The sequence below is a fragment of the Coffea arabica genome, chromosome 11e (genome assembly GCF_036785885.1).
Source record: "Coffea arabica cultivar ET-39 chromosome 11e, Coffea Arabica ET-39 HiFi, whole genome shotgun sequence".
Taxonomy (NCBI): Eukaryota; Viridiplantae; Streptophyta; class Magnoliopsida; order Gentianales; family Rubiaceae; genus Coffea; species Coffea arabica.
In genome coordinates, this window is record NC_092331.1 from 32,135,445 (window position 1) to 32,157,139 (window position 21,695).

General features: G+C 40.1%; 18 non-coding genes across 18 annotated transcripts; 16 read left to right on the plus strand and 2 right to left on the minus strand.

Annotated features, from left to right (window-relative positions):
- Window positions 1-626: 626 nt before the first annotated feature.
- LOC140030475 (5S ribosomal RNA) lies at window positions 627-745 on the minus strand. Its single transcript, XR_011834390.1, has one exon. It is a non-coding gene; the product is annotated as a 5S ribosomal RNA (ribosomal RNA).
- A 1,134-nt stretch (window positions 746-1,879) lies between these two features.
- On the minus strand, window positions 1,880-1,998 carry LOC140030746 (5S ribosomal RNA). The gene has a single exon (XR_011834665.1). It is a non-coding gene; the product is annotated as a 5S ribosomal RNA (ribosomal RNA).
- Window positions 1,999-2,563: 565 nt separating this feature from the next.
- Window positions 2,564-2,682, plus strand: LOC140031028 (5S ribosomal RNA). Its single transcript, XR_011834949.1, has one exon. It is a non-coding gene; the product is annotated as a 5S ribosomal RNA (ribosomal RNA).
- A 1,134-nt stretch (window positions 2,683-3,816) lies between these two features.
- LOC140030476 (5S ribosomal RNA) lies at window positions 3,817-3,935 on the plus strand. The gene has a single exon (XR_011834391.1). It is a non-coding gene; the product is annotated as a 5S ribosomal RNA (ribosomal RNA).
- A 1,135-nt stretch (window positions 3,936-5,070) lies between these two features.
- Window positions 5,071-5,189, plus strand: LOC140031029 (5S ribosomal RNA). The gene has a single exon (XR_011834950.1). It is a non-coding gene; the product is annotated as a 5S ribosomal RNA (ribosomal RNA).
- Window positions 5,190-6,323: 1,134 nt separating this feature from the next.
- On the plus strand, window positions 6,324-6,442 carry LOC140030477 (5S ribosomal RNA). The gene has a single exon (XR_011834392.1). It is a non-coding gene; the product is annotated as a 5S ribosomal RNA (ribosomal RNA).
- Window positions 6,443-7,577: 1,135 nt separating this feature from the next.
- LOC140030033 (5S ribosomal RNA) lies at window positions 7,578-7,696 on the plus strand. Its single transcript, XR_011833947.1, has one exon. It is a non-coding gene; the product is annotated as a 5S ribosomal RNA (ribosomal RNA).
- A 1,135-nt stretch (window positions 7,697-8,831) lies between these two features.
- On the plus strand, window positions 8,832-8,950 carry LOC140031030 (5S ribosomal RNA). Its single transcript, XR_011834951.1, has one exon. It is a non-coding gene; the product is annotated as a 5S ribosomal RNA (ribosomal RNA).
- Window positions 8,951-10,085: 1,135 nt separating this feature from the next.
- Window positions 10,086-10,204, plus strand: LOC140030478 (5S ribosomal RNA). The gene has a single exon (XR_011834393.1). It is a non-coding gene; the product is annotated as a 5S ribosomal RNA (ribosomal RNA).
- Window positions 10,205-11,339: 1,135 nt separating this feature from the next.
- On the plus strand, window positions 11,340-11,458 carry LOC140032176 (5S ribosomal RNA). Its single transcript, XR_011836101.1, has one exon. It is a non-coding gene; the product is annotated as a 5S ribosomal RNA (ribosomal RNA).
- Window positions 11,459-12,593: 1,135 nt separating this feature from the next.
- On the plus strand, window positions 12,594-12,712 carry LOC140031664 (5S ribosomal RNA). The gene has a single exon (XR_011835587.1). It is a non-coding gene; the product is annotated as a 5S ribosomal RNA (ribosomal RNA).
- Window positions 12,713-13,847: 1,135 nt separating this feature from the next.
- On the plus strand, window positions 13,848-13,966 carry LOC140031525 (5S ribosomal RNA). The gene has a single exon (XR_011835447.1). It is a non-coding gene; the product is annotated as a 5S ribosomal RNA (ribosomal RNA).
- A 1,135-nt stretch (window positions 13,967-15,101) lies between these two features.
- On the plus strand, window positions 15,102-15,220 carry LOC140030034 (5S ribosomal RNA). Its single transcript, XR_011833948.1, has one exon. It is a non-coding gene; the product is annotated as a 5S ribosomal RNA (ribosomal RNA).
- Window positions 15,221-16,355: 1,135 nt separating this feature from the next.
- On the plus strand, window positions 16,356-16,474 carry LOC140030035 (5S ribosomal RNA). Its single transcript, XR_011833949.1, has one exon. It is a non-coding gene; the product is annotated as a 5S ribosomal RNA (ribosomal RNA).
- A 1,135-nt stretch (window positions 16,475-17,609) lies between these two features.
- On the plus strand, window positions 17,610-17,728 carry LOC140031005 (5S ribosomal RNA). The gene has a single exon (XR_011834926.1). It is a non-coding gene; the product is annotated as a 5S ribosomal RNA (ribosomal RNA).
- A 1,135-nt stretch (window positions 17,729-18,863) lies between these two features.
- LOC140030036 (5S ribosomal RNA) lies at window positions 18,864-18,982 on the plus strand. The gene has a single exon (XR_011833950.1). It is a non-coding gene; the product is annotated as a 5S ribosomal RNA (ribosomal RNA).
- A 1,135-nt stretch (window positions 18,983-20,117) lies between these two features.
- On the plus strand, window positions 20,118-20,236 carry LOC140030479 (5S ribosomal RNA). The gene has a single exon (XR_011834394.1). It is a non-coding gene; the product is annotated as a 5S ribosomal RNA (ribosomal RNA).
- A 1,133-nt stretch (window positions 20,237-21,369) lies between these two features.
- LOC140030713 (5S ribosomal RNA) lies at window positions 21,370-21,488 on the plus strand. The gene has a single exon (XR_011834632.1). It is a non-coding gene; the product is annotated as a 5S ribosomal RNA (ribosomal RNA).
- Window positions 21,489-21,695: the final 207 nt, after the last annotated feature.

The window sequence follows — 21,695 nt, forward strand, 5'->3', positions numbered from 1 at the left end:
CTAAAATAAATTAAACACCGTAAAAGTGTTTTATCCCAAGCAAAATATAAAATAAATTAAAACAATATAAAAGTGAAAAATAATATAATATATTATTTGTCCAAGTATAATAATTTCAACTTCACACAAATTAAATAAATTCGTTTAGGATTAAGTAATTAATGCCTTTGAAAAAAAGAATAACTTAGTTTAGTTAGATAAAATTATTTTTATGTTTATTAAATTATTTTTAACTCGTAAACGGGTCATATCGGGTCATATCAGGTCACCACGGGTTGACCCGAAATCGACCGGTTTTCTTTTCGGGTTCATCGGGTCCAACCGGATTCTGACCCGAATTCCCGAAACCTCAACCCAAACCCATTAATTTCGTGTTAGGCTCGTGTCGTGTTTTCAGGTCGTGTCGAAAATTGCCACCACTAGTTGCGGTGATACATTTGCGCCGACAAATTTGAGCGACGATCCGGGCTTTGATCGAGCCGTACCGTTCCTGATTTGTCTCGCGCCTTCAGATCCTCCTTCACGCTTCGACAAGAAGCAAAATATAAAGCAATCGTTCCGACGGAGCTAAATTACTACAGGATAAAGAACGAATAGGAAATTTGGATTTCGAAACAAAAAAGAGAGGGGTGCAACACGAGGACTTCCCAGGGGGTCACCCATCCTAGTACCACTCTCGCCCAAGCACGCTTAACTTCGGAGTTCTGATGGGATCCGGTGCATTAGTGCTGGTATGGTCGCACCCGCCATGTTCCTTTCGCTTTATTCTTTTAAACTACCCCGTCCTGCGAAGCAGTGTGGCTTTTCTAGACCGAAATTCATTTTAAGCGTCAATTCAAGCATTTTCCTCTTATCCTTTTATTTATTTACTTTATTTTTTTTTTGTTATTGATTTGCACCCTGTTTTTTTCCCTCATCCCGCAACTCTAAATTATCATGAAATCAATCCTTCACGCTTGCAGTCAGGGGTGGCAATTCGGGTCCAAATCAGGTTGGCGGGTCGGGTTCGGGTCAACAGACCCGCCAGAAAATCTGTTGACCCGAACCCCGACCCGCCAACCCGTGACGGGTCAGGTATGCTGACCCGAACCCGAAGATTTCAGGTTTACGGGGCGGCGGGTCGACCCGAAATGACCCGAAACTTAATTTTAATTTATTAATTTATCACTGTAATTTCTAATAAAATCAATTTCTCACAAAACTAATTACATAATCAAGTAATAAAAATTTAAATAAATGATTCCAAATCAAATCTAAAATAAATTAAACACCGTAAAAGTGTTTTATCCCAAGCAAAATATAAAATAAATTAAAACAATATAAAAGTGAAAAATAATATAATATATTATTTGTCCAAGTATAATAATTTAAACTTCACACAAATTAAATAAATTCGTTTAGGATTAAGTAATTAATGCCTTTGAAAAAAAGAATAACTTAGTTTAGTTAGATAAAATTATTTTTATGTTTATTAAATTATTTTTAACTCGTAAACGGGTCATATCGGGTCATATCAGGTCACCACGGGTTGACCCGAAATCGACCGGTTTTCTTTTCGGGTTCATCGGGTCCAACCGGATTCTGACCCGAATTCCCGAAACCTCAACCCAAACCCATTAATTTCGTGTTAGGCTCGTATCGTGTTTTCAGGTCGTGTCGAAAATTGCCACCCCTAGTTGCGGTGATACATTTGCGCCGACAAATTTGAGCGACGATCCGGGCTTTGATCGAGCCGTACCGTTCCTGATTTGTCTCGCGCCTTCAGACCCGCCTTCATGCTTCGACAAGAAGCAAAATATAAAGCAATCGTTCCGACGGAGCTAAATTACTACAGGATAAAGAACGAATAGGAAATTTGGATTTCGAAACAAAAAAGAGAGGGGTGCAACACGAGGACTTCCCAGGGGGTCACCCATCCTAGTACCACTCTCGCCCAAGCACGCTTAACTTCGGAGTTCTGATGGGATCCGGTGCATTAGTGCTGGTATGATCGCACCCGCCATGTTCCTTTCGCTTTATTCTTTTAAACCACCCCGTGCTGCGAAACAGTGTGGCTTTTCTAGATCGAAATTCATTTTAAGCTTCGATTCTTGATTATGTAATTAGTTTTGTGAGAAATTGATTTTATTAGAAATTACAGTGATAAATTAATAAATTAAAATTAAGTTTCGGGTCATTTCGGGTCGACCCGCCGCCCCGTAAACCTGAAATCTTCGGGTTCGGGTCAGCATACCTGACCCGTCACGGGTTGGCGGGTCGGGGTTCGGGTCAACAGATTTTCTGGCGGGTCTGTTGACCCGAACCCGACCCGCCAACCTGATTTGGACCCGAATTGCCACCCCTGACTGCAAGCGTGAAGGATTGATTTCATGATAATTTAGAGTTGCGGGATGAGGGAAAAAAACAGGGTGCAAATCAATAACAAAGAGAAAAATAAAGTAAATAAATAAAAGGATAAGAGGAAAATGCTTGAATTGACGCTTAAAATGAATTTCGGTCAAGAAAAGCCACACTGCTTCGCAGGACGGGGTAGTTTAAAAGAATAAAGCGAAAGGAACATGGCTGGTGCGACCATACCAGCACTAATGCACCGGATCCCATCAGAACTCCGAAGTTAAGCGTGCTTGGGCGAGAGTGGTACTAGGATGGGTGACCCCCTGGGAAGTCCTCGTGTTGCACCCCTCTCTTTTTTGTTTCGAAATCCAAATTTCCTATTCGTTCTTTATCCTGTAGTAATTTAGCTCCGTCGGAACGATTGCTTAATATTTTGCTTCTTGTCGAAGCGTGAAGGAGGATCTGAAGGCGCGAGACAAATCAGGAACGGTACGGCTCGATCAAAGCCCGGATCGTCGCTCAAATTTGTCGGCGCAAATGTATCACCGCAACTAGGGGTGGCAATTTTCGACACGACCTGAAAACACGACACGAGCCTAACACGAAATTAATGGGTTTGGGTTGAGGTTTCGGGAATTCGGGTCAGAATCCGGTTGGACCCGATGAACCCGAAAAGAAAACCGGTCGATTTCGGGTCAACCCGTGGTGACCTGATATGACCCGATATGACCCGTTTACGAGTTAAAAATAATTTAATAAACATAACAATAATTTTATCTAACTAAACTAAGTTATTCTTTTTTTCAAAGGCATTAATTACTTAATCCTAAACGAATTTATTTAATTTGTGTGAAGTTTAAATTATTATACTTGGACAAATAATATATTATATTATTTTTCACTTTTATATTGTTTTAATTTATTTTATATTTTGCTTGGGATAAAACACTTTTACGGTGTTTAATTTATTTTAGATTTGATTTGGAATCATTTATTTAAATTTTTATTACTTGATTATGTAATTAGTTTTGTGAGAAATTGATTTTATTAGAAATTACAGTGATAAATTAATAAATTAAAATTAAGTTTCGGGTCATTTCGGGTCGACCCGCCGCCCCGTAAACCTGAAATCTTCGGGTTCGGGTCAGCATACCTGACCCGTCACGGGTTGGCGGGTCGGGGTTCGGGTCAACAGATTTTCTGGCGGGTCTGTTGACCCGAACCCGACCCGCCAACCTGATTTGGACCCGAATTGCCACCCCTGACTGCAAGCGTGAAGGATTGATTTCATGATAATTTAGAGTTGCGGGATGAGGGAAAAAAACAGGGTGCAAATCAATAACAAAAAAAAAATAAAGTAAATAAATAAAAGGATAAGAGGAAAATGCTTGAATTGACGCTTAAAATGAATTTCGGTCTAGAAAAGCCACACTGCTTCGCAGGACGGGGTAGTTTAAAAGAATAAAGCGAAAGGAACATGGCGGGTGCGACCATACCAGCACTAATGCACCGGATCCCATCAGAACTCCGAAGTTAAGCGTGCTTGGGCGAGAGTGGTACTAGGATGGGTGACCCCCTGGGAAGTCCTCGTGTTGCACCCCTCTCTTTTTTGTTTCGAAATCCAAATTTCCTATTCGTTCTTTATCCTGTAGTAATTTAGCTCCGTCGGAACGATTGCTTTATATTTTGCTTCTTGTCGAAGCATGAAGGCGGGTCTGACGGCGCGAGACAAATCAGGAACGGTACGGCTCGATCAAAGCCCGGATCGTCGCTCAAATTTGTCGGCGCAAATGTATCACCGCAACTAGGGGTGGCAATTTTCGACACGACCTGAAAACACGACACGAGCCTAACACGAAATTAATGGGTTTGGGTTGAGATTTCGGGAATTCGGGTCAGAATCGGGTTGGACCCGATGAACCCGAAAAGAAAACCGGTCGATTTCGGGTCAACCCGTGGTGACCTGATATGACCCGATATGACCCGTTTACGAGTTAAAAATAATTTAATAAACATAAAAATAATTTTATCTAACTAAACTAAGTTATTCTTTTTTTCAAAGGCATTAATTACTTAATCCTAAACGAATTTATTTAATTTGTGTGAAGTTGAAATTATTATACTTGGACAAATAATATATTATATTATTTTTCACTTTTATATTGTTTTAATTTATTTTATATTTTGCTTGGGATAAAACACTTTTACGGTGTTTAATTTATTTTAGATTTGATTTGGAATCATTTATTTAAATTTTTATTACTTGATTATGTAATTAGTTTTGTGAGAAATTGATTTTATTAGAAATTACAGTGATAAATTAATAAATTAAAATTAAGTTTCGGGTCATTTCGGGTCGACCCGCCGCCCCGTAAACCTGAAATCTTCGGGTTCGGGTCAGCATACCTGACCCGTCACGGGTTGGCGGGTCGGGGTTCGGGTCAACAGATTTTCTGGCGGGTCTGTTGACCCGAACCCGACCCGCCAACCTGATTTGGACCCGAATTGCCACCCCTGACTGCAAGCGTGAAGGATTGATTTCATGATAATTTAGAGTTGCGGGATGAGGGAAAAAAACAGGGTGCAAATCAATAACAAAGAGAAAAATAAAGTAAATAAATAAAAGGATAAGAGGAAAATGCTTGAATTGACGCTTAAAATGAATTTCGGTCAAGAAAAGCCACACTGCTTCGCAGGACGGGGTAGTTTAAAAGAATAAAGCGAAAGGAACATGGCTGGTGCGACCATACCAGCACTAATGCACCGGATCCCATCAGAACTCCGAAGTTAAGCGTGCTTGGGCGAGAGTGGTACTAGGATGGGTGACCCCCTGGGAAGTCCTCGTGTTGCACCCCTCTCTTTTTTGTTTCGAAATCCAAATTTCCTATTCGTTCTTTATCCTGTAGTAATTTAGCTCCGTCGGAACGATTGCTTAATATTTTGCTTCTTGTCGAAGCGTGAAGGAGGATCTGAAGGCGCGAGACAAATCAGGAACGGTACGGCTCGATCAAAGCCCGGATCGTCGCTCAAATTTGTCGGCGCAAATGTATCACCGCAACTAGGGGTGGCAATTTTCGACACGACCTGAAAACACGACACGAGCCTAACACGAAATTAATGGGTTTGGGTTGAGGTTTCGGGAATTCGGGTCAGAATCCGGTTGGACCCGATGAACCCGAAAAGAAAACCGGTCGATTTCGGGTCAACCCGTGGTGACCTGATATGACCCGATATGACCCGTTTACGAGTTAAAAATAATTTAATAAACATAACAATAATTTTATCTAACTAAACTAAGTTATTCTTTTTTTCAAAGGCATTAATTACTTAATCCTAAACGAATTTATTTAATTTGTGTGAAGTTTAAATTATTATACTTGGACAAATAATATATTATATTATTTTTCACTTTTATATTGTTTTAATTTATTTTATATTTTGCTTGGGATAAAACACTTTTACGGTGTTTAATTTATTTTAGATTTGATTTGGAATCATTTATTTAAATTTTTATTACTTGATTATGTAATTAGTTTTGTGAGAAATTGATTTTATTAGAAATTACAGTGATAAATTAATAAATTAAAATTAAGTTTCGGGTCATTTCGGGTCGACCCGCCGCCCCGTAAACCTGAAATCTTCGGGTTCGGGTCAGCATACCTGACCCGTCACGGGTTGGCGGGTCGGGGTTCGGGTCAACAGATTTTCTGGCGGGTCTGTTGACCCGAACCCGACCCGCCAACCTGATTTGGACCCGAATTGCCACCCCTGACTGCAAGCGTGAAGGATTGATTTCATGATAATTTAGAGTTGCGGGATGAGGGAAAAAAACAGGGTGCAAATCAATAACAAAAAAAAAATAAAGTAAATAAATAAAAGGATAAGAGGAAAATGCTTGAATTGACGCTTAAAATGAATTTCGGTCTAGAAAAGCCACACTGCTTCGCAGGACGGGGTAGTTTAAAAGAATAAAGCGAAAGGAACATGGCGGGTGCGACCATACCAGCACTAATGCACCGGATCCCATCAGAACTCCGAAGTTAAGCGTGCTTGGGCGAGAGTGGTACTAGGATGGGTGACCCCCTGGGAAGTCCTCGTGTTGCACCCCTCTCTTTTTTGTTTCGAAATCCAAATTTCCTATTCGTTCTTTATCCTGTAGTAATTTAGCTCCGTCGGAACGATTGCTTTATATTTTGCTTCTTGTCGAAGCATGAAGGCGGGTCTGAAGGCGCGAGACAAATCAGGAACGGTACGGCTCGATCAAAGCCCGGATCGTCGCTCAAATTTGTCGGCGCAAATGTATCACCGCAACTAGGGGTGGCAATTTTCGACACGACCTGAAAACACGACACGAGCCTAACACGAAATTAATGGGTTTGGGTTGAGGTTTCGGGAATTCGGGTCAGAATCGGGTTGGACCCGATGAACCCGAAAAGAAAACCGGTCGATTTCGGGTCAACCCGTGGTGACCTGATATGACCCGATATGACCCGTTTACGAGTTAAAAATAATTTAATAAACATAAAAATAATTTTATCTAACTAAACTAAGTTATTCTTTTTTTCAAAGGCATTAATTACTTAATCCTAAACGAATTTATTTAATTTGCGTGAAGTTGAAATTATTATACTTGGACAAATAATATATTATATTATTTTTCACTTTTATATTGTTTTAATTTATTTTATATTTTGCTTGGGATAAAACACTTTTACGGTGTTTAATTTATTTTAGATTTGATTTGGAATCATTTATTTAAATTTTTATTACTTGATTCTGTAATTAGTTTTGTGAGAAATTGATTTTATTAGAAATTACAGTGATAAATTAATAAATTAAAATTAAGTTTCGGGTCATTTCGGGTCGACCCGCCGCCCCGTAAACCTGAAATCTTCGGGTTCGGGTCAGCATACCTGACCCGTCACGGGTTGGCGGGTCGGGGTTCGGGTCAACAGATTTTCTGGCGGGTCTGTTGACCCGAACCCGACCCGCCAACCTGATTTGGACCCGAATTGCCACCCCTGACTGCAAGCGTGAAGGATTGATTTCATGATAATTTAGAGTTGCGGGATGAGGGAAAAAAACAGGGTGCAAATCAATAACAAAGAGAAAAATAAAGTAAGTAAATAAAAGGATAAGAGGAAAATGCTTGAATTGACGCTTAAAATGAATTTCGGTCAAGAACAGCCACACTGCTTCGCAGGACGGGGTAGTTTAAAAGAATAAAGCGAAAGGAACATGGCTGGTGCGACCATACCAGCACTAATGCACCGGATCCCATCAGAACTCCGAAGTTAAGCGTGCTTGGGCGAGAGTAGTACTAGGATGGGTGACCCCCTGGGAAGTCCTCGTGTTGCACCCCTCTCTTTTTTGTTTCGAAATCCAAATTTCCTATTCGTTCTTTATCCTGTAGTAATTTAGCTCCGTCGGAACGATTGCTTTATATTTTGCTTCTTGTCGAAGCATGAAGGCGGATCTGAAGGCGCGAGACAAATCAGGAACGGTACGGCTCGATCAAAGCCCGGATCGTCGCTCAAATTTGTCGGCGCAAATGTATCACCGCAACTAGGGGTGGTAATTTTCGACACGACCTGAAAACACGACACGAGACTAACACGAAATTAATGGGTTTGGGTTGAGGTTTCGGGAATTCGGGTCAGAATCGGGTTGGACCCGATGAACCCGAAAAGATAACCGGTCGATTTCGGGTCAACCCGTGGTGACCTGATATGACCCGATATGACCCGTTTACGAGTTAAAAATAATTTAATAAACATAAAAATAATTTTATCTAACTAAACTAAGTTATTCTTTTTTTCAAAGGCATTAATTACTTAATCCTAAACGAATTTATTTAATTTGTGTGAAGTTGAAATTATTATACTTGGACAAATAATATATTATATTATTTTTCACTTTTATATTGTTTTAATTTATTTTATATTTTGCTTGGGATAAAACACTTTTACGGTGTTTAATTTATTTTAGATTTGATTTGGAATCATTTATTTAAATTTTTATTACTTGATTATGTAATTAGTTTTGTGAGAAATTGATTTTATTAGAAATTACAGTGATAAATTAATAAATTAAAATTAAGTTTCGGGTCATTTCGGGTCGACCCGCCGCCCCGTAAACCTGAAATCTTCGGGTTCGGGTCAGCATACCTGACCCGTCACGGGTTGGCGGGTCGGGGTTCGGGTCAACAGATTTTCTGGCGGGTCTGTTGACCCGAACCTGACCCGCCAACCTGATTTGGACCCGAATTGCCACCCCTGACTGCAAGCGTGAAGGATTGATTTCATGATAATTTAGAGTTGCGGGATGAGGGAAAAAAACAGGGTGCAAATCAATAACAAAGAGAAAAATAAAGTAAATAAATAAAAGGATAAGAGGAAAATGCTTGAATTGACGCTTAAAATGAATTTCGGTCAAGAAAAGCCACACTGCTTCGCAGGACGGGGTAGTTTAAAAGAATAAAGCGAAAGGAACATGGCTGGTGCGACCATACCAGCACTAATGCACCGGATCCCATCAGAACTCCGAAGTTAAGCGTGCTTGGGCGAGAGTGGTACTAGGATGGGTGACCCCCTGGGAAGTCCTCGTGTTGCACCCCTCTCTTTTTTGTTTCGAAATCCAAATTTCCTATTCGTTCTTTATCCTGTAGTAATTTAGCTCCGTCGGAACGATTGCTTTACATTTTGCTTCTTGTCGAAGCATGAAGGCGGGTTTGAAGGCGCGAGACAAATCAGGAACGGTACGGCTCGATCAAAGCCCGGATCGTCGCTCAAATTTGTCGGCGCAAATGTATCACCGCAACTAAGGGTGGCAATTTTCGACACGACCTGAAAACACGACACGAGCCTAACACGAAATTAATGGGTTTGGGTTGAGGTTTCGGGAATTCGGGTCAGAATCGGGTTGGACCCGATGAACCCGAAAAGATAACCGGTCGATTTCGGGTCAACCCGTGGTGACCTGATATGACCCGATATGACCCGTTTACGAGTTAAAAATAATTTAATAAACATAAAAATAATTTTATCTAACTAAACTAAGTTATTCTTTTTTTCAAAGGCATTAATTACTTAATCCTAAACGAATTTATTTAATTTGTGTGAAGTTGAAATTATTATACTTGGACAAATAATATATTATATTATTTTTCACTTTTATATTGTTTTAATTTATTTTATATTTTGCTTGGGATAAAACACTTTTACGGTGTTTAATTTATTTTAGATTTGATTTGGAATCATTTATTTAAATTTTTATTACTTGATTATGTAATTAGTTTTGTGAGAAATTGATTTTATTAGAAATTACAGTGATAAATTAATAAATTAAAATTAAGTTTCGGGTCATTTCGGGTCGACCCGCCGCCCCGTAAACCTGAAATCTTCGGGTTCGGGTCAGCATACCTGACCCGTCACGGGTTGGCGGGTCGGGGTTCGGGTCAACAGATTTTCTGGCGGGTCTGTTGACCCGAACCCGACCCGCCAACCTGATTTGGACCCGAATTGCCACCCCTGACTGCAAGCGTGAAGGATTGATTTCATGATAATTTAGAGTTGCGGGATGAGGGAAAAAAACAGGGTGCAAATCAATAACAAAAAGAAAAATAAAGTAAATAAATAAAAGGATAAGAGGAAAATGCTTGAATTGACGCTTAAAATGAATTTCGGTCTAGAAAAGCCACACTGCTTCGCAGGACGGGGTAGTTTAAAAGAATAAAGCGAAAGGAACATGGCGGGTGCGACCATACCAGCACTAATGCACCGGATCCCATCAGAACTCCGAAGTTAAGCGTGCTTGGGCGAGAGTGGTACTAGGATGGGTGACCCCCTGGGAAGTCCTCGTGTTGCACCCCTCTCTTTTTTGTTTCGAAATCCAAATTTCCTATTCGTTCTTTATCCTGTAGTAATTTAGCTCCGTCGGAACGATTGCTTTATATTTTGCTTCTTGTCGAAGCATGAAGGCGGGTCTGAAGGCGCGAGACAAATCAGGAACGGTACGGCTCGATCAAAGCCCGGATCGTCGCTCAAATTTGTCGGCGCAAATGTATCACCGCAACTAGGGGTGGCAATTTTCGACACGACCTGAAAACACGACACGAGCCTAACACGAAATTAATGGGTTTGGGTTGAGATTTCGGGAATTCGGGTCAGAATCGGGTTGGACCCGATGAACCCGAAAAGAAAACCGGTCGATTTCGGGTCAACCCGTGGTGACCTGATATGACCCGATATGACCCGTTTACGAGTTAAAAATAATTTAATAAACATAAAAATAATTTTATCTAACTAAACTAAGTTATTCTTTTTTTCAAAGGCATTAATTACTTAATCCTAAACGAATTTATTTAATTTGTGTGAAGTTGAAATTATTATACTTGGACAAATAATATATTATATTATTTTTCACTTTTATATTGTTTTAATTTATTTTATATTTTGCTTGGGATAAAACACTTTTACGGTGTTTAATTTATTTTAGATTTGATTTGGAATCATTTATTTAAATTTTTATTACTTGATTATGTAATTAGTTTTGTGAGAAATTGATTTTATTAGAAATTACAGTGATAAATTAATAAATTAAAATTAAGTTTCGGGTCATTTCGGGTCGACCCGCCGCCCCGTAAACCTGAAATCTTCGGGTTCGGGTCAGCATACCTGACCCGTCACGGGTTGGCGGGTCGGGGTTCGGGTCAACAGATTTTCTGGCGGGTCTGTTGACCCGAACCCGACCCGCCAACCTGATTTGGACCCGAATTGCCACCCCTGACTGCAAGCGTGAAGGATTGATTTCATGATAATTTAGAGTTGCGGGATGAGGGAAAAAAACAGGGTGCAAATCAATAACAAAAAAAAATATAAAGTAAATAAATAAAAGGATAAGAGGAAAATGCTTGAATTGACGCTTAAAATGAATTTCGGTCTAGAAAAGCCACACTGCTTCGCAGGACGGGGTAGTTTAAAAGAATAAAGCGAAAGGAACATGGCGGGTGCGATCATACCAGCACTAATGCACCGGATCCCATCAGAACTCCGAAGTTAAGCGTGCTTGGGCGAGAGTAGTACTAGGATGGGTGACCCCCTGGGAAGTCCTCGTGTTGCACCCCTCTCTTTTTTGTTTCGAAATCCAAATTTCCTATTCGTTCTTTATCCTGTAGTAATTTAGCTCCGTCGGAACGATTGCTTAATATTTTGCTTCTTGTCGAAGCGTGAAGGAGGATCTGAAGGCGCGAGACAAATCAGGAACGGTACGGCTCGATCAAAGCCCGGATCGTCGCTCAAATTTGTCGGCGCAAATGTATCACCGCAACTAGGGGTGGCAATTTTCGACACGACCTGAAAACACGACACGAACCTAACACGAAATTAATGGGTTTGGGTTGAGGTTTCGGGAATTCGGGTCAGAATCGGGTTGGACCCGATGAACCCGAAAAGGAAACCGGTCGATTTCGGGTCAACCCGTGGTGACCTGATATGACCCGATATGACCCGTTTACGAGTTAAAAATAATTTAATAAACATAAAAATAATTTTATCTAACTAAACTAAGTTATTCTTTTTTTCAAAGGCATTAATTACTTAATCCTAAACGAATTTATTTAATTTGTGTGAAGTTGAAATTATTATACTTGGACAAATAATATATTATATTATTTTTCACTTTTATATTGTTTTAATTTATTTTATATTTTGCTTGGGATAAAACACTTTTACGGTGTTTAATTTATTTTAGATTTGATTTGGAATCATTTATTTAAATTTTTATTACTTGATTATGTAATTAGTTTTGTGAGAAATTGATTTTATTAGAAATTACAGTGATAAATTAATAAATTAAAATTAAGTTTCGGGTCATTTCGGGTCGACCCGCCGCCCCGTAAACCTGAAATCTTCGGGTTCGGGTCAGCATACCTGACCCGTCACGGGTTGGCGGGTCGGGGTTCGGGTCAACAGATTTTCTGGCGGGTCTGTTGACCCGAACCCGACCCGCCAACCTGATTTGGACCCGAATTGCCACCCCTGACTGCAAGCGTGAAGGATTGATTTCATGATAATTTAGAGTTGCGGGATGAGGGAAAAAAACAGGGTGCAAATCAATAACAAAGAGAAAAATAAAGTAAATAAATAAAAGGATAAGAGGAAAATGTTTGAATTGACGCTTAAAATGAATTTCGGTCAAGAAAAGCCACACTGCTTCGCAGGACGGGGTAGTTTAAAAGAATAAAGCGAAAGGAACATGGCTGGTGCGACCATACCAGCACTAATGCACCGGATCCCATCAGAAATCCGAAGTTAAGCGTGCTTGGGCGAGAGTGGTACTAGGATGGGTGACCCCCTGGGAAGTCCTCGTGTTGCACCCCTCTCTTTTTTGTTTCGAAATCCAAATTTCCTATTCGTTCTTTATCCTGTAGTAATTTAGCTCCGTCGGAACGATTGCTTTATATTTTGCTTCTTGTCGAAGCATGAAGGCGGGTCTGAAGGCGCGAGACAAATCAGGAACGGTACGGCTCGACCAAAGCCCGGATCGTCGCTCAAATTTGTCGGCGCAAATGTATCACCGCAACTAGGGGTGGCAATTTTCGACACGACCTGAAAACACGACACGAGCATAACACGAAATTAATGGGTTTGGGTTGAGGTTTCGGGAATTCGGGTCAGAATCGGGTTGGACCCGATGAACCCGAAAAGAAAACCGGTCGATTTCGGGTCAACCCGTGGTGACCTGATATGACCCGATATGACCCGTTTACGAGTTAAAAATAATTTAATAAACATAAAAATAATTTTATCTAACTAAACTAAGTTATTCTTTTTTTCAAAGGCATTAATTACTTAATCCTAAACGAATTTATTTAATTTGTGTGAAGTTGAAATTATTATACTTGGACAAATAATATATTATATTATTTTTCACTTTTATATTGTTTTAATTTATTTTATATTTTGCTTGGGATAAAACACTTTTACGGTGTTTAATTTATTTTAGATTTGATTTGGAATCATTTATTTAAATTTTTATTACTTGATTATGTAATTAGTTTTGTGAGAAATTGATTTTATTAGAAATTACAGTGATAAATTAATAAATTAAAATTAAGTTTCGGGTCATTTCGGGTCGACCCGCCGCCCCGTAAACCTGAAATCTTCGGGTTCGGGTCAGCATACCTGACCCGTCACGGGTTGGCGGGTCGGGGTTCGGGTCAACAGATTTTCTGGCGGGTCTGTTGACCCGAACCCGACCCGCCAACCTGATTTGGACCCGAATTGCCACCCCTGACTGCAAGCGTGAATGATTGATTTCATGATAATTTAGAGTTGCGGGATGAGGGAAAAAAACAGGGTGCAAATCAATAACAAAGAGAAAAATAAAGTAAATAAATAAAAGGATAAGAGGAAAATGCTTGAATTGACGCTTAAAATGAATTTCGGTCAAGAAAAGCCACACTGCTTCGCAGGACGGGGTAGTTTAAAAGAATAAAGCGAAAGGAACATGGCTGGTGCGACCATACTAGCACTAATGCACCGGATCCCATCAGAACTCCGAAGTTAAGCGTGCTTGGGCGAGAGTGGTACTAGGATGGGTGACCCCCTGGGAAGTCCTCGTGTTGCACCCCTCTCTTTTTTGTTTCGAAATCCAAATTTCCTATTCGTTCTTTATCCTGTAGTAATTTAGCTCCGTCGGAACGATTGCTTTATATTTTGCTTCTTGTCGAAGCATGAAGGCGGGTCTGAAGGCGCGAGACAAATCAGGAACGGTACGGCTCGACCAAAGCCCGGATCGTCGCTCAAATTTGTCGGCGCAAATGTATCACCGCAACTAGGGGTGGCAATTTTCGACACGACCTGAAAACACGACACGAGCATAACACGAAATTAATGGGTTTGGGTTGAGGTTTCGGGAATTCGGGTCAGAATCGGGTTGGACCCGATGAACCCGAAAAGAAAACCGGTCGATTTCGGGTCAACCCGTTGTGACCTGATATGACCCGATATGACCCGTTTACGAGTTAAAAATAATTTAATAAACATAAAAATAATTTTATCTAACTAAACTAAGTTATTCTTTTTTTCAAAGGCATTAATTACTTAATCCTAAACGAATTTATTTAATTTGTGTGAAGTTGAAATTATTATACTTGGACAAATAATATATTATATTATTTTTCACTTTTATATTGTTTTAATTTATTTTATATTTTGCTTGGGATAAAACACTTTTACGGTGTTTAATTTATTTTAGATTTGATTTGGAATCATTTATTTAAATTTTTATTACTTGATTATGTAATTAGTTTTGTGAGAAATTGATTTTATTAGAAATTACAGTGATAAATTAATAAATTAAAATTAAGTTTCGGGTCATTTCGGGTCGACCCGCCGCCCCGTAAACCTGAAATCTTCGGGTTCGGGTCAGCATACCTGACCCGTCACGGGTTGGCGGGTCGGGGTTCGGGTCAACAGATTTTCTGGCGGGTCTGTTGACCCGAACCCGACCCGCCAACCTGATTTGGACCCGAATTGCCACCCCTGACTGCAAGCGTGAAGGATTGATTTCATGATAATTTAGAGTTGCGGGATGAGGGGAAAAAACAGGGTGCAAATCAATAACAAAGAGAAAAATAAAGTAAATAAATAAAAGGATAAGAGGAAAATGCTTGAATTGACGCTTAAAATGAATTTCGGTCAAGAAAAGCCACACTGCTTCGCAGGACGGGGTAGTTTAAAAGAATAAAGCGAAAGGAACATGGCTGGTGCGACCATACCAGCACTAATGCACCGGATCCCATCAGAACTCCGAAGTTAAGCGTGCTTGGGCGAGAGTAGTACTAGGATGGGTGACCCCCTGGGAAGTCCTCGTGTTGCACCCCTCTCTTTTTTGTTTCGAAATCCAAATTTCCTATTCGTTCTTTATCCTGTAGTAATTTAGCTCCGTCGGAACGATTGCTTTATATTTTGCTTCTTGTCGAAGCATGATGGCGGGTCTGAAGGCGCGAGACAAATCAGGAACGGTACGGCTCGATCAAAGCCCGGATCGTCGCTCAAATTTGTCGGCGCAAATGTATCACCGCAACTAGGGGTGGCAATTTTCGACACGACCTGAAAACACGACACGAGCCTAACACGAAATTAATGGGTTTGGGTTGAGGTTTCGGGAATTCGGGTCAGAATCGGGTTGGACCCGATGAACCCGAAAAGATAACCGGTCGATTTCGGGTCAACCCGTGGTGACCTGATATGACCCGATATGACCCGTTTACGAGTTAAAAATAATTTAATAAACATAAAAATAATTTTATCTAACTAAACTAAGTTATTCTTTTTTTCAAAGGCATTAATTACTTAATCCTAAACGAATTTATTTAATTTGTGTGAAGTTGAAATTATTATACTTGGACAAATAATATATTATATTATTTTTCACTTTTATATTGTTTTAATTTATTTTATATTTTGCTTGGGATAAAACACTTTTACGGTGTTTAATTTATTTTAGATTTGATTTGGAATCATTTATTTAAATTTTTATTACTTGATTATGTAATTAGTTTTGTGAGAAATTGATTTTATTAGAAATTACAGTGATAAATTAATAAATTAAAATTAAGTTTCGGGTCATTTCGGGTCGACCCGCCGCCCCGTAAACCTGAAATCTTCGGGTTCGGGTCAGCATACCTGACCCGTCACGGGTTGGCGGGTCGGGGTTCGGGTCAACAGATTTTCTGGCGGGTCTGTTGACCCGAACCCGACCCGCCAACCTGATTTGGACCCGAATTGCCACCCCTGACTGCAAGCGTGAAGGATTGATTTCATGATAATTTAGAGTTGCGGGATGAGGGGAAAAAACAGGGTGCAAATCAATAACAAAGAGAAAAATAAAGTAAATAAATAAAAGGATAAGAGGAAAATGCTTGAATTGACGCTTAAAATGAATTTCGGTCAAGAAAAGCCACACTGCTTCGCAGGACGGGGTAGTTTAAAAGAATAAAGCGAAAGGAACATGGCTGGTGCGACCATACCAGCACTAATGCACCGGATCCCATCAGAACTCCGAAGTTAAGCGTGCTTGGGCGAGAGTAGTACTAGGATGGGTGACCCCCTGGGAAGTCCTCGTGTTGCACCCCTCTCTTTTTTGTTTCGAAATCCAAATTTCCTATTCGTTCTTTATCCTGTAGTAATTTAGCTCCGTCGGAACGATTGCTTTATATTTTGCTTCTTGTCGAAGCATGATGGCGGGTCTGAAGGCGCGAGACAAATCAGGAACGGTACGGCTCGATCAAAGCCCGGATCGTCGCTCAAATTTGTCGGCGCAAATGTATCACCGCAACTAGGGGTGGCAATTTTCGACATGACCTGAAAACACGACACGAGCCTAACACGAAATTAATGGGTTTGGGTTGAGGTTTCGGGAATTCGGGTCAGAATCGGGTTGGACCCGATGAACCCGAAAAGATAACCGGTCGATTTCGGGTCAACCCGTGGTGACCTGATATGACCCGATATGACCCGTTTACGAGTTAAAAATAATTTAATAAAAATAAAAATAATTTTATCTAACTAAACTAAGTTATTCTTTTTTTCAAAGGCATTAATTACTTAATCCTAAACGAATTTATTTAATTTGTGTGAAGTTGAAATTATTATACTTGGACAAATAATATATTATATTATTTTTCACTTTTATATTGTTTTAATTTATTTTATATTTTGCTTGGGATAAAACACTTTTACGGTGTTTAATTTATTTTAGATTTGATTTGGAATCATTTATTTAAATTTTTATTACTTGATTATGTAATTAGTTTTGTGAGAAATTGATTTTATTAGAAATTACAGTGATAAATTAATAAATTAAAATTAAGTTTCGGGTCATTTCGGGTCGACCCGCCGCCCCGTAAACCTGAAATCTTCGGGTTCGGGTCAGCATACCTGACCCGTCACGGGTTGGCGGGTCGGGGTTCGGGTCAACAGATTTTCTGGCGGGTCTGTTGACCCGAACCCGACCCGCCAACCTGATTTGGACCCGAATTGCCACCCCTGACTGCAAGCGTGAAGGATTGATTTCATGATAATTTAGAGTTGCGGGATGAGGGGAAAAAACAGGGTGCAAATCAATAACAAAGAGAAAAATAAAGTAAATAAATAAAAGGATAAGAGGAAAATGCTTGAATTGACGCTTAAAATGAATTTCGGTCAAGAAAAGCCACACTGCTTCGCAGGACGGGGTAGTTTAAAAGAATAAAGCGAAAGGAACATGGCGGGTGCGACCATACCAGCACTAATGCACCGGATCCCATCAGAACTCCGAAGTTAAGCGTGCTTGGGCGAGAGTGGTACTAGGATGGGTGACCCCCTGCGAAGTCCTCGTGTTGCACCCCTCTCTTTTTTGTTTCGAAATCCAAATTTCCTATTCGTTCTTTATCCTGTAGTAATTTAGCTCCGTCGGAACGATTGCTTTATATTTTGCTTCTTGTCGAAGCATGAAGGCGGGTCTGAAGGCGCGAGACAAATCAGGAACGGTACGGCTCGATCAAAGCCCGGATCGTCGCTCAAATTTGTCGGCGCAAATGTATCACCGCAACTAGGGGTGGCAATTTTCGACACGACCTGAAAACACGATACGAGCCTAACACGAAATTAATGGGTTTGGGTTGAGGTTTCGGGAATTCGGGTCAGAATCCGGTTGGACCCGATGAACCCGAAAAGAAAACCGGTCGATTTCGGGTCAACCCGTGGTGACCTGATATGACCCGATATGACCCGTTTACGAGTTAAAAATAATTTAATAAACATAAAAATAATTTTATCTAACTAAACTAAGTTATTCTTTTTTTCAAAGGCATTAATTACTTAATCCTAAACGAATTTATTTAATTTGTGTGAAGTTGAAATTATTATACTTGGACAAATAATATATTATATTATTTTTCACTTTTATATTGTTTTAATTTATTTTATATTTTGCTTGGGATAAAACACTTTTACGGTGTTTAATTTATTTTAGATTTGATTTGGAATCATTTATTTAAATTTTTATTACTTGATTATGTAATTAGTTTTGTGAGAAATTGATTTTATTAGAAATTACAGTGATAAATTAATAAATTAAAATTAAGTTTCGGGTCATTTCGGGTCGACCCGCCGCCCCGTAAACCTGAAATCTTCGGGTTCGGGTCAGCATACCTGACCCGTCACGGGTTGGCGGGTCGGGGTTCGGGTCAACAGATTTTCTGGCGGGTCTGTTGACCCGAACCCGACCCGCCAACCTGATTTGGACCCGAATTGCCACCCCTGACTGCAAGCGTGAAGGATTGATTTTATGATAATTTAGAGTTGCGGGATGAGGGAAAAAAACAGGGTGCAAATCAATAACAAAGAGAAAAATAAAGTAAATAAATAAAAGGATAAAAGGAAAATGCTTGAATTGACGCTTAAAATGAATTTCGGTCAAGAAAAGCCACACTGCTTCGCAGGACGGGGTAGTTTAAAAGAATAAAGCGAAAGGAACATGGCTGGTGCGACCATACCAGCACTAATGCACCGGATCCCATCAGAACTCCGAAGTTAAGCGTGCTTGGGCGAGAGTAGTACTAGGATGGGTGACCCCCTGGGAAGTCCTCGTGTTGCACCCCTCTCTTTTTTGTTTCGAAATCCAAATTTCCTATTCGTTCTTTATCCTGTAGTAATTTAGCTCCGTCGGAACGATTGCTTTATATTTTGCTTCTTGTCGAAGCATGAAGGCGGGTCTGAAGGCGCGAGACAAATCAGGAACGGTACGGCTCGATCAAAGCCCGGATCGTCGCTCAAATTTGTCGGCGCAAATGTATCACCGCAACTAGGGGTGGCAATTTTCGACACGACCTGAAAACACGACACGAGCCTAACACGAAATTAATGGGTTTGGGTTGAGGTTTCGGGAATTCGGGTCAGAATCGGGTTGGACCCGATGAACCCGAAAAGATAACCGGTCGATTTCGGGTCAACCCGTGGTGACCTGATATGACCCGATATGACCCGTTTACGAGTTAAAAATAATTTAATAAACATAAAAATAATTTTATCTAACTAAACTAAGTTATTCTTTTTTTCAAAGGCATTAATTACTTAATCCTAAACGAATTTATTTAATTTGTGTGAAGTTGAAATTATTATACTTGGACAAATAATATATTATATTATTTTTCACTTTTATATTGTTTTAATTTATTTTATATTTTGCTTGGGATAAAACACTTTTACGGTGTTTAATTTATTTTAGATTTGATTTGGAATCATTTATTTAAATTTTTATTACTTGATTATGTAATTAGTTTTGTGAGAAATTGATTTTATTAGAAATTACAGTGATAAATTAATAAATTAAAATTAAGTTTCGGGTCATTTCGGGTCGACCCGCCGCCCCGTAAACCTGAAATCTTCGGGTTCGGGTCAGCATACCTGACCCGTCACGGGTTGGCGGGTCGGGGTTCGGGTCAACAGATTTTCTGGCGGGTCTGTTGACCCGAACCCGACCCGCCAACCTGATTTGGACCCGAATTGCCACCCCTGACTGCAAGCGTGAAGGATTGATTTCATGATAATTTAGAGTTGCGGGATGAGGGAAAAAAACAGGGTGCAAATCAATAACAAAAAGAAAAATAAAGTAAATAAATAAAAGGATAAGAGGAAAATGCTTGAATTGACGCTTAAAATGAATTTCGGTCTAGAAAAGCCACACTGCTTCGCAGGACGGGGTAGTTTAAAAGAATAAAGCGAAAGGAACATGGCGGGTGCGACCATACCAGCACTAATGCACCGGATCCCATCAGAACTCCGAAGTTAAGCGTGCTTGGGCGAGAGTGGTACTAGGATGGGTGACCCCCTGGGAAGTCCTCGTGTTGCACCCCTCTCTTTTTTGTTTCGAAATCCAAATTTCCTATTCGTTCTTTATCCTGTAGTAATTTATCTCCGTCGGAACGATTGCTTTATATTTTGCTTCTTGTCGAAGCATGAAGGCGGGTCTGAAGGCGCGAGACAAATCAGGAACGGTACGGCTCGATCAAAGCCCGGATCGTCGCTCAAATTTGTCGGCGGAAATGTATCACCGCAACTAGGGGTGGCAATTTTCGACACGACCTGAAAACACGATACGAGCCTAACACGAAATTAATGGGTTTGGGTTGAGGTTTCGGGAATTCGGGTCAGAATCCGGTTGGACCCGATGAACCCGAAAAGAAAACCGGTCGATTTCGGGTCAACCCGTGGTGACCTGATATGACCCGATATGACCCGTTTACGAGTTAAAAATAATTTAATAAACATAAAAATAATTTTATCTAACTAAACTAAGTTATTCTTTTTTTCAAAGGCATTAATTACTTAATCCTAAACGAATTTATTTAATTTGTGTGAAGTTGAAATTATTATACTTGGACAAATAATATATTATATTATTTTTCACTTTTATATTATTTTATTTTATTTTATATTTTGCTTGGGATAAAACACTTTTACGGTGTTTAATTTATTTTAGATTTGATTTGGAATCATTTATTTAAATTTTTATTACTTGATTATGTAATTAGTTTTGTGAGAAATTGATTTTATTAGAAATTACAGTGATAAATTAATAAATTAAAATTAAGTTTCGGGTCATTTCGGGTCGACCCGCCGCCCCGTAAACCTGAAATCTTCGGGTTCGGGTCAGCATACCTGACCCGTCACGGGTTGGCGGGTCGGGGTTCGGGTCAACAGATTTTCTGGCGGGTCTGTTGACCCGAACCCGACCCGCCAACCTGATTTGGACCCGAATTGCCACCCCTGACTGCAAGCGTGAAGGATTGATTTCATGATAATTTAGAGTTGCGGGATGAGGGAAAAAAACAGGGTGCAAATCAATAACAAAAAAAAATAAAGTAAATAAATAAAAGGATAAGAGGAAAATGCTTGAATTGACGCTTAAAATGAATTTCGGTCTAGAAAAGCCACACTGCTTCGCAGGACGGGGTAGTTTAAAAGAATAAAGCGAAAGGAACATGGCGGGTGCGACCATACCAGCACTAATGCACCGGATCCCATCAGAACTCCGAAGTTAAGCGTGCTTGGGCGAGAGTGGTACTAGGATGGGTGACCCCCTGGGAAGTCCTCGTGTTGCACCCTTCTCTTTTTTGTTTCGAAATCCAAATTTCCTATTCGTTCTTTATCCTGTAGTAATTTAGCTCCGTCGGAACGATTGCTTTATATTTTGCTTCTTGTCGAAGCATGAAGGCGGGTCTGAAGGCGCGAGACAAATCAGGAACGGTACGGCTCGACCAAAGCCCGGATCGTCGCTCAAATTTGTCGGCGCAAATGTATCACCGCAACTAG